The following is a 7,281-nucleotide window of genomic DNA, read 5'->3' as shown; positions in this document are numbered from 1 at the left end:
TGAAAAGAATTTTAAAACACCTACGTAACGAATATAAACATGGCTATCAAATTATACATATTTCTTATAGTAACAATAAAGATGTATCGCCCTTTGCTGGTGAAGGTATCCGTGCTTTTGTTCCAGGTAAAGCTATTTCGAGTGTTGTTTTGTGCAAACACACTAAATACCTGGACAAATGTGTCTCACATGATTATGGTTTGGGTGTTCTAGCTTTCTCTACTTTAGGAGAGCTTAGTGAAGATACTTTATGTTTTTTTAAGCGTCTGAAAAACTGTCTTATCAGCAATGATGCTGGTAGTGGTTTGGGTAGTTTTCTTTTTTATACACTAGGTATTTCTATTCAAAAGGGTGTTGGTGCTCAGCTTGTTGCTAGGCTACCAACCACAGCTCGATATGAGTCATGATGTAATCACGTGTAACTTTTTTACTTTTATTTTTCGTATTCATTTTGTAACAATAATCAATTAAAATGATAGTTTTATAAATATCCCCTTGATTAGAGAGATATCTCATCTATTTATGACTTATGAGACAAAATCTAAAACCAACTAGCTCACCTAATTTGGGAATGTGGGAGTATATAATTAAAAATATTCATCCCTAACCCAAATGCGTTTTCATTTCTTCGATCTCTTAAATATCATTTACTTATTGGCTAACAATATTCCTATTTTTATTTTCTAATTTATTTCATCAACATATAAATTTTTAGGATGCCTACCCAAACTAGGCCAGGCATTATACATTGGTCTAAGAAGTTAGGGTTCGAGAAGGAGCTAGTTTAGAAAAAATAGATATATACCATGCGTGGATTTAGACATTTATCCTCACAAACACTTCATCGGAGAAACATTTCTAATTTATGAAGACCATTATCTTAACGTTCAACATGCTCTGTTATTTTAATATTTCTCAGATTTCTTTTTTCTTTTCCTTGTCAATATTTTTGATGTTGTATCTCTATGAACATATTAACCTTGTTATAATTTGTTTCTTGATGTACCCGATACCTTGGTTCGCTATAAATAAAAATATTATCTTTTCAATAAAAATAAAATAGGTAAAATAAATTATTCTGATCGAGAAACGTGGAGCGCAAACGTAATTTTGTGAATATTTTGATCAAAAGGAAGTAAGTCCGAAATTGTAGGTGTGTAATTACGTATATAACCTGATAAGCACTAATTATTGATGTCTATTAATATCCGTTCATCAAAAAAAAAAGATATCTATTAATAACCAAAACTGAAAAGGAGAGGGTACCAAGCATATCATGAACCTTTCGTTCGGCAACATGTATGTACAAAACCTAATACAATCACAGGTAGGTTAAGAATAAAGACCCTTGTATAGGATTGTATTTGGAGTTTCTCTCTTTCACTTCTATAATCAATATGTATAGACCTAAGGTTCGTGCACCCGATTGTGTAGAAGAATTCTTGGACGATCTTACAAATCAGAGTACGAGACTTGTACTCTAGCTTTCAAGATACGAATTCAAAAAGAACAAGTCTTTTATGTTCTTAATCATTAATGGACTAAACTATCTAGATTGATTATATACTACTTGTGATATTATTATTATGAAGATAAAACATGTAATGAGAGAAAGCAAATAACATAATACACTATAATTTTGTTAACGAGAAACACTCCACTGGCAGGAAAACCCAGGGACTTCGTCCATCTTTGAATAACACATTGTATTAAACCGCTACAGACACTAGCCTACTCAGACTATAGACAGAACTAATCACCTCCAATAAATTCAACTTAATTTATGCTCTTGTGCGTCTCTGAACCCAACTTGGTTCTACGCATTTGATTTTCTTAGCTGACGTCCTTTACATCCTAAGAGTTGCTTAGTGAAGACTTTCGATACATATTTACTCTAACTGACAAGCCTATTAATTTCCCTTTCGATAAATTTCAATCAAGGTTTGGAAATCTGTTTGCAGTAGACAAGTCTAGAAAATCTCACGGATTCAGAACACTTATACTCTAATCAAAGAGAATCCTTACGGAGGAGAGGGTACCAAGTACAACTTTTTTTGTTCAGCGACCTGTATGGAAAAAACCCAATACAATTGAAAGTAGACCTAATATGTATGTAGAGTTTTTCACTTTCTCTTCCACAATCAACAAGTTTAAACTAAAAGTTTGTGATCCTGATTGCGTAAAAGAGTTCTTGGGCGATCTCAAAAATCAATCCAAGATCAACCTAATCATATCCAAATCAAGAGGATTCGAATTCTAACAAGCATGAAATTTGCAATCTATCTTTCAAGATCGATTAATAAAAACTTTCAAGAGCGAGTCTTGTTCTGATATCGATTAATAAAAACTTAGAATGTCTAGATTGATTATGTACTATTCGTGGAAAATGAAAAATACAAGATACCAAATTTTTTGTTAATGAGGAAAACTGCACCTATAGAAAAACCACAGAACCTCGTCCAGATTTTAACACCAAATTGTACTAAGTTGCTACAAATACTATCCTACTATCAGACTTCGGACTGGAATGTATAGTTGAGAACGAATTTAACCCTTCAAGCAATTCATCTGCATTCGTGCTCCTCAAGTCTCCTGAACCTCGCAAGCTCTATGCAATTGATTCCCTTGGTTGGCGTCCTCTACAGCCTAAGAGTTGCCTCAACCTCAATGAAAACTTTTGATATCAATCATCCTCTAACGGATAGTCCTATTTGATTTACCTTTTGATTTTTCAATTTACGTTTAGAAATATGTTTGCAATTGACAAAGTCCAGAAAATCTCACAAATCATATAGTTACTCTCAGTTAGTTGTGAAACATGGATTCTTAACCACCTCTCAAAAAAAATCTAAACAAATTAAAGAAGAGTTGATATATCTATCTTCAGGAATCAGAAAGTCCGAGAAGAAAAAAGCTTTGCAATTTCTATTTATCTCGTTCTTGATCTGAGATTACGAAAACATCAAAGATCAATAAGAACAAGATCCAACTACAAGAATTATCAGTTAAAAGATTGTCTGGCCGGACTTCACGAATCCCTAAGTGAAATCTTTACAGTTGTAACCTAGAATACAGTTTACAAAGAACCTAGATTATAGTGGATGACTCTAGAAAGCAACTAGGACACAAGAGTGCCAGGGATAAAGAAATCCTATTGCATGAATCTATCAATTTACAGAATTTTGAAACTCTAGGTAGATTTATATTCAAGCAAAGATAACTTGAGGACATAGATAATAACTATCATTGCTTGGGAAATTTCCAAATGATTAACTTGAAAAATAAATAATTCATGAACAATAAATTTTTTTTAACCAAAATTATTAAGGATCTAGAAAATCTATTACTTGAATCATATTCTGAAAGATAAGACAATCTTGACTCAAAATTTCTTATTTGCAATATTAAATCTACTAAAATCATACGACATAGTCTCATAAAATAGAAAAATAAATGTCGTGAGTAAATGGGATTGTTCAGTCATCACATATCTCTTGTTGATGAAGTTCTTGCAAATGTCTTCATTTGTTCTTCAATCTTCGAGGCTTATTCTTTGATATTTGATACTCAACTACCATACTCTAATCCTAGTATGAGACTTGAGTTTATTAGACGAGAAATCAAAATATAGTTTTGTGCATCTTACATTGACAACCTCGACATTTCAAAACTTGCGAGTTCGACCGAGAAATGCTCTAACAATTTATCTTTATAATAGGAATTACTACCATAATCTAATCTTCACCCGAGACTTGACTTTAGTAGACTAGAAATCAAGATATAGTTTTTTGCATCTAACATTGACAACAAGATTGAGATAGATAAACTTTCGAGTTCGACCGAGCAATGCACTATCAATCCTAGATCACTACTATCTCACATTAACAATCCAAAAAAAAATACAATCAAATAAAAATTTAGATATCTATCTTGTGGAATCACAAAGTATGAGACGATTTTTTTTTGTGATTTCTATTTATCGTGTTCCTGATATAAATTTTGTGAATAGTAACCAGTAGAGCAAGATATGGATTTAAAAACTATCAGGTATCATACTGGGTATGCATACCTCCAAGCAGTTCGTGTACTTTTCAATCTCTCATATAAGTTAAGAAATTTTCGATATCCAAAGTTTACATACTAGGTATGCATACCTTAAAACAATTCATGTATTTTTTTAATTGGAAATTTTCCAAAGGTTCGTTAGCCAAAAATAGTTTGTGAACAATTAATTTTTCTTGACTAAAACTATGCCTTTAGAAAAACCCTGGGACCTCGTTCAACTTTGAACATCAAAATGTATTAAGCCGCTACACACACTAGCCTACTATTAGATTTCAGACTGGAATATAATTGAGACTAAATTAACCTTCCAAGATACTGAGCTGCAGTGGTGTTTTTACGTATCTTGAACCTCGCAAAGCTCTATGAAATTCATTTTCTTATCTGACGTCCTTTACGGCCTAAGAGTTGCTTCAATCTTAGTGAAGACTTTTGATACCAATCTTCTTCAAACAAATAAGCGTATTTAGTTTCCATTTTGATTAGTCAATCTAGGTTTGGAAATATGTTTGGAGTATAAAAAATCCAGCAAACCCCATGAATCCAGAACACTTACACTTAGTTAGCTAAGAATCCTGGATTACTAACAACAATAAAAAACATAATAAATTTTTTTTTAGAGGTTTATCTTGAGGAGTCACAAAGTCTGAGACGAAGAGAAATTTTCGATTTCTAATTATCTCGTTCCTGAACTGAAATTATGAAAACCTCAAAGATCAATAAGAACAAGATCCAGATACAAGAACTATCAGGTAAAAGATAGTCTAGCCAAGATTCACGAATCCATGAGTGAAGTTATCACAGTCGTAACCTATAGTACAATTCACGAAGAACCTAGGTTATTGAGGATGACTCTAGAAAGCAACTAAGACGCAAGAGTGCCAAGGATTGAGAAATATTGTTGCATGACTCTTTCTATTTATATATTTTCAAGTCTTTAGGCAGCTTTGAATTCAAGCTAAGATAACTTGAGAATCAAGCAAACACTTTTTCATTTTAGATGAAACTTTTATTAGAAATCTAGGTTAAACATGTGAGAAGTTTTTAATGAAACTACACATAACAATATACACTATAGTACAGGGTTCTGGAACTGTGTACGATGATGGTTCTTGTTGGCAAGTATGCTTATATATTGAACATACAAAGATAATTAAACATTGTTCAATAACGCTCAATACTTAAACCATGATCCACAAACACAATGTGGTTTAGTGAATAAAGTTGTGTTAGAAGTGTTTATGAGAGTTGTAGCAAACCAAAACATATTTGTAAAAATAGTTTATGAGCATCTGCTTAAATCAAAACTGGGTAGGTACGTGTACCGGGTATGCATACCTATGGATAGTCCACAACCTCACGCTTCATGAGTCCGCATTACCAGGTATGCATACCTTGGTCATTCACAAACTCAGATCCCAGGGGTACACCTACTGGGTATGTGTACCTCCCCTCATTTTCAAACTCATATCAACTGGGTGAACCTACTGGGTATGCGCACCTACCCTATTTCCAGAATTCTAAATGTTCCGAAAACTTTCACTAAACAATTGAAACAGTCTCTATCGCCATAGATAAAAAATACCATGGCTTGGGCAATTTCCAAATGATCAACTTAAAACAGAAATAGTCCATGAAGAATATATTATTTTTAACCAAGATTGTTAAGGATATGGAAAATCCATTGCTTGAATCATATTTCGAGAGATTTATCAAGAAAATCTTGACTTGAAATTTATTCTTGGGAATGTTAAATCTACTAAATTATAAGACATACTGTCATAAGATAGAATGGTAAATGTTGTGAGTAAGTACGATGGTTCGCTCTTCACATACCTCTTGTTGATGAAGTTCTCGCAAATACCTTAGTTTTTTCTTTAGTCTTCAATCAACGAGGGTTATTCCATGAAGTATGATACTCAACTACCATAATCTAACCCTAGTCTGGGACAAGATATTGTCTTGGTTATCTAACACTGACAACAAGTTTGAGATAACAAAAATTTCGAGTTCGACCGAGATGTGTTCTAATAATATCTATCTTGAGGAATCACAAAGTCAACGATGAGAAGAACTTTTTGATTTCTATTTATCTCATTCCTGGTATGATATTATTAAAACCTCAAAGATCAATAAGAACAAGATCCGGATACAAGAACTATCAAGGAAAAGATAATATGTCCAGGATTCACGAATCCCTAGGTAAAGTCTTCAAAGTCGTGACCTAATTATGTTTTTTAGAGAAAACCTAGGTTATAGAGGTCGAATCTAGTTTAGAAACTACAAAACAAGAGTGACATGGATTGATAAATATTGTTGCAAGAGTTTCTTTATTTATATATTTTGAAGGCTTTAGGTAGGTTCGAATTCAAGTTAAGATAGCTTGAGATCCAAGCAAACACTTTCTCGGTTTAGCTGAAATTATTATTAGGAATTCATGTAAGCATGTGAGGATTTCGCCTTGAAATTACATAAAAGAATATGCATTATGGTCCAGGGTTATGGAACTGTGTACAATGATGGTTCATAGCAGCTCATTAGCCTTTGAACATACAAGCACATAGTGATGTTCGATAATACTCAAGACTAATGGATAATCCACAAGCACAAAATGATTTTGTTAATAAAGTCTTCTTAAAAGTGTTTATGATAATTGTAGCAAAGTCGAACATAAACATATATAAAAGTTCATGTACTCATGCTAATACTAGAACTGGACAGGTATGCAAATCGAGTTTTCAAACCTCTGACAGTTCATGAAATAATGGAACAAGGGTTTGCGGACCTTTCCAGTTCGTGAAAGTCAGTCCACAAAGGTTTGAAAACCTTGGAAGTTTTCTAAAGTTAGATGGTAGTTGTTTGAAAACCGGGTTGGCGAACCTACCTAATTCTCGAACTAAAATGTAAAGGGTTTGAAAACCTATACAGTCTGCGGAAGTCAAACTGAAGTTTTATAAACATACAATTATGTTTGCTTACCACCAAGAATTTTTTTTTTCCTCACATAATTAAGTTGAAACATTCCAAATAGCCACATACAGTATGCACCACCGCTTGGTAAATTTCCAAAAGATACAACTTGAAACAAAAATAGTCCTGGAACAATAATTTTTTTGAACTAATATTAATAAGGATCTAGAAAATCCATTGCTTGAATCATATATCGACAGTTTAACCAAGATAATCTTGAACTCGAAATTTCTTATTTGAAATATTAAA

The sequence above is a fragment of the Papaver somniferum genome, chromosome 2 (assembly GCF_003573695.1).
Source record: "Papaver somniferum cultivar HN1 chromosome 2, ASM357369v1, whole genome shotgun sequence".
Classification (NCBI taxonomy): domain Eukaryota; kingdom Viridiplantae; phylum Streptophyta; class Magnoliopsida; order Ranunculales; family Papaveraceae; genus Papaver; species Papaver somniferum.
Note: the sequence above shows the minus strand (reverse complement) of the source record.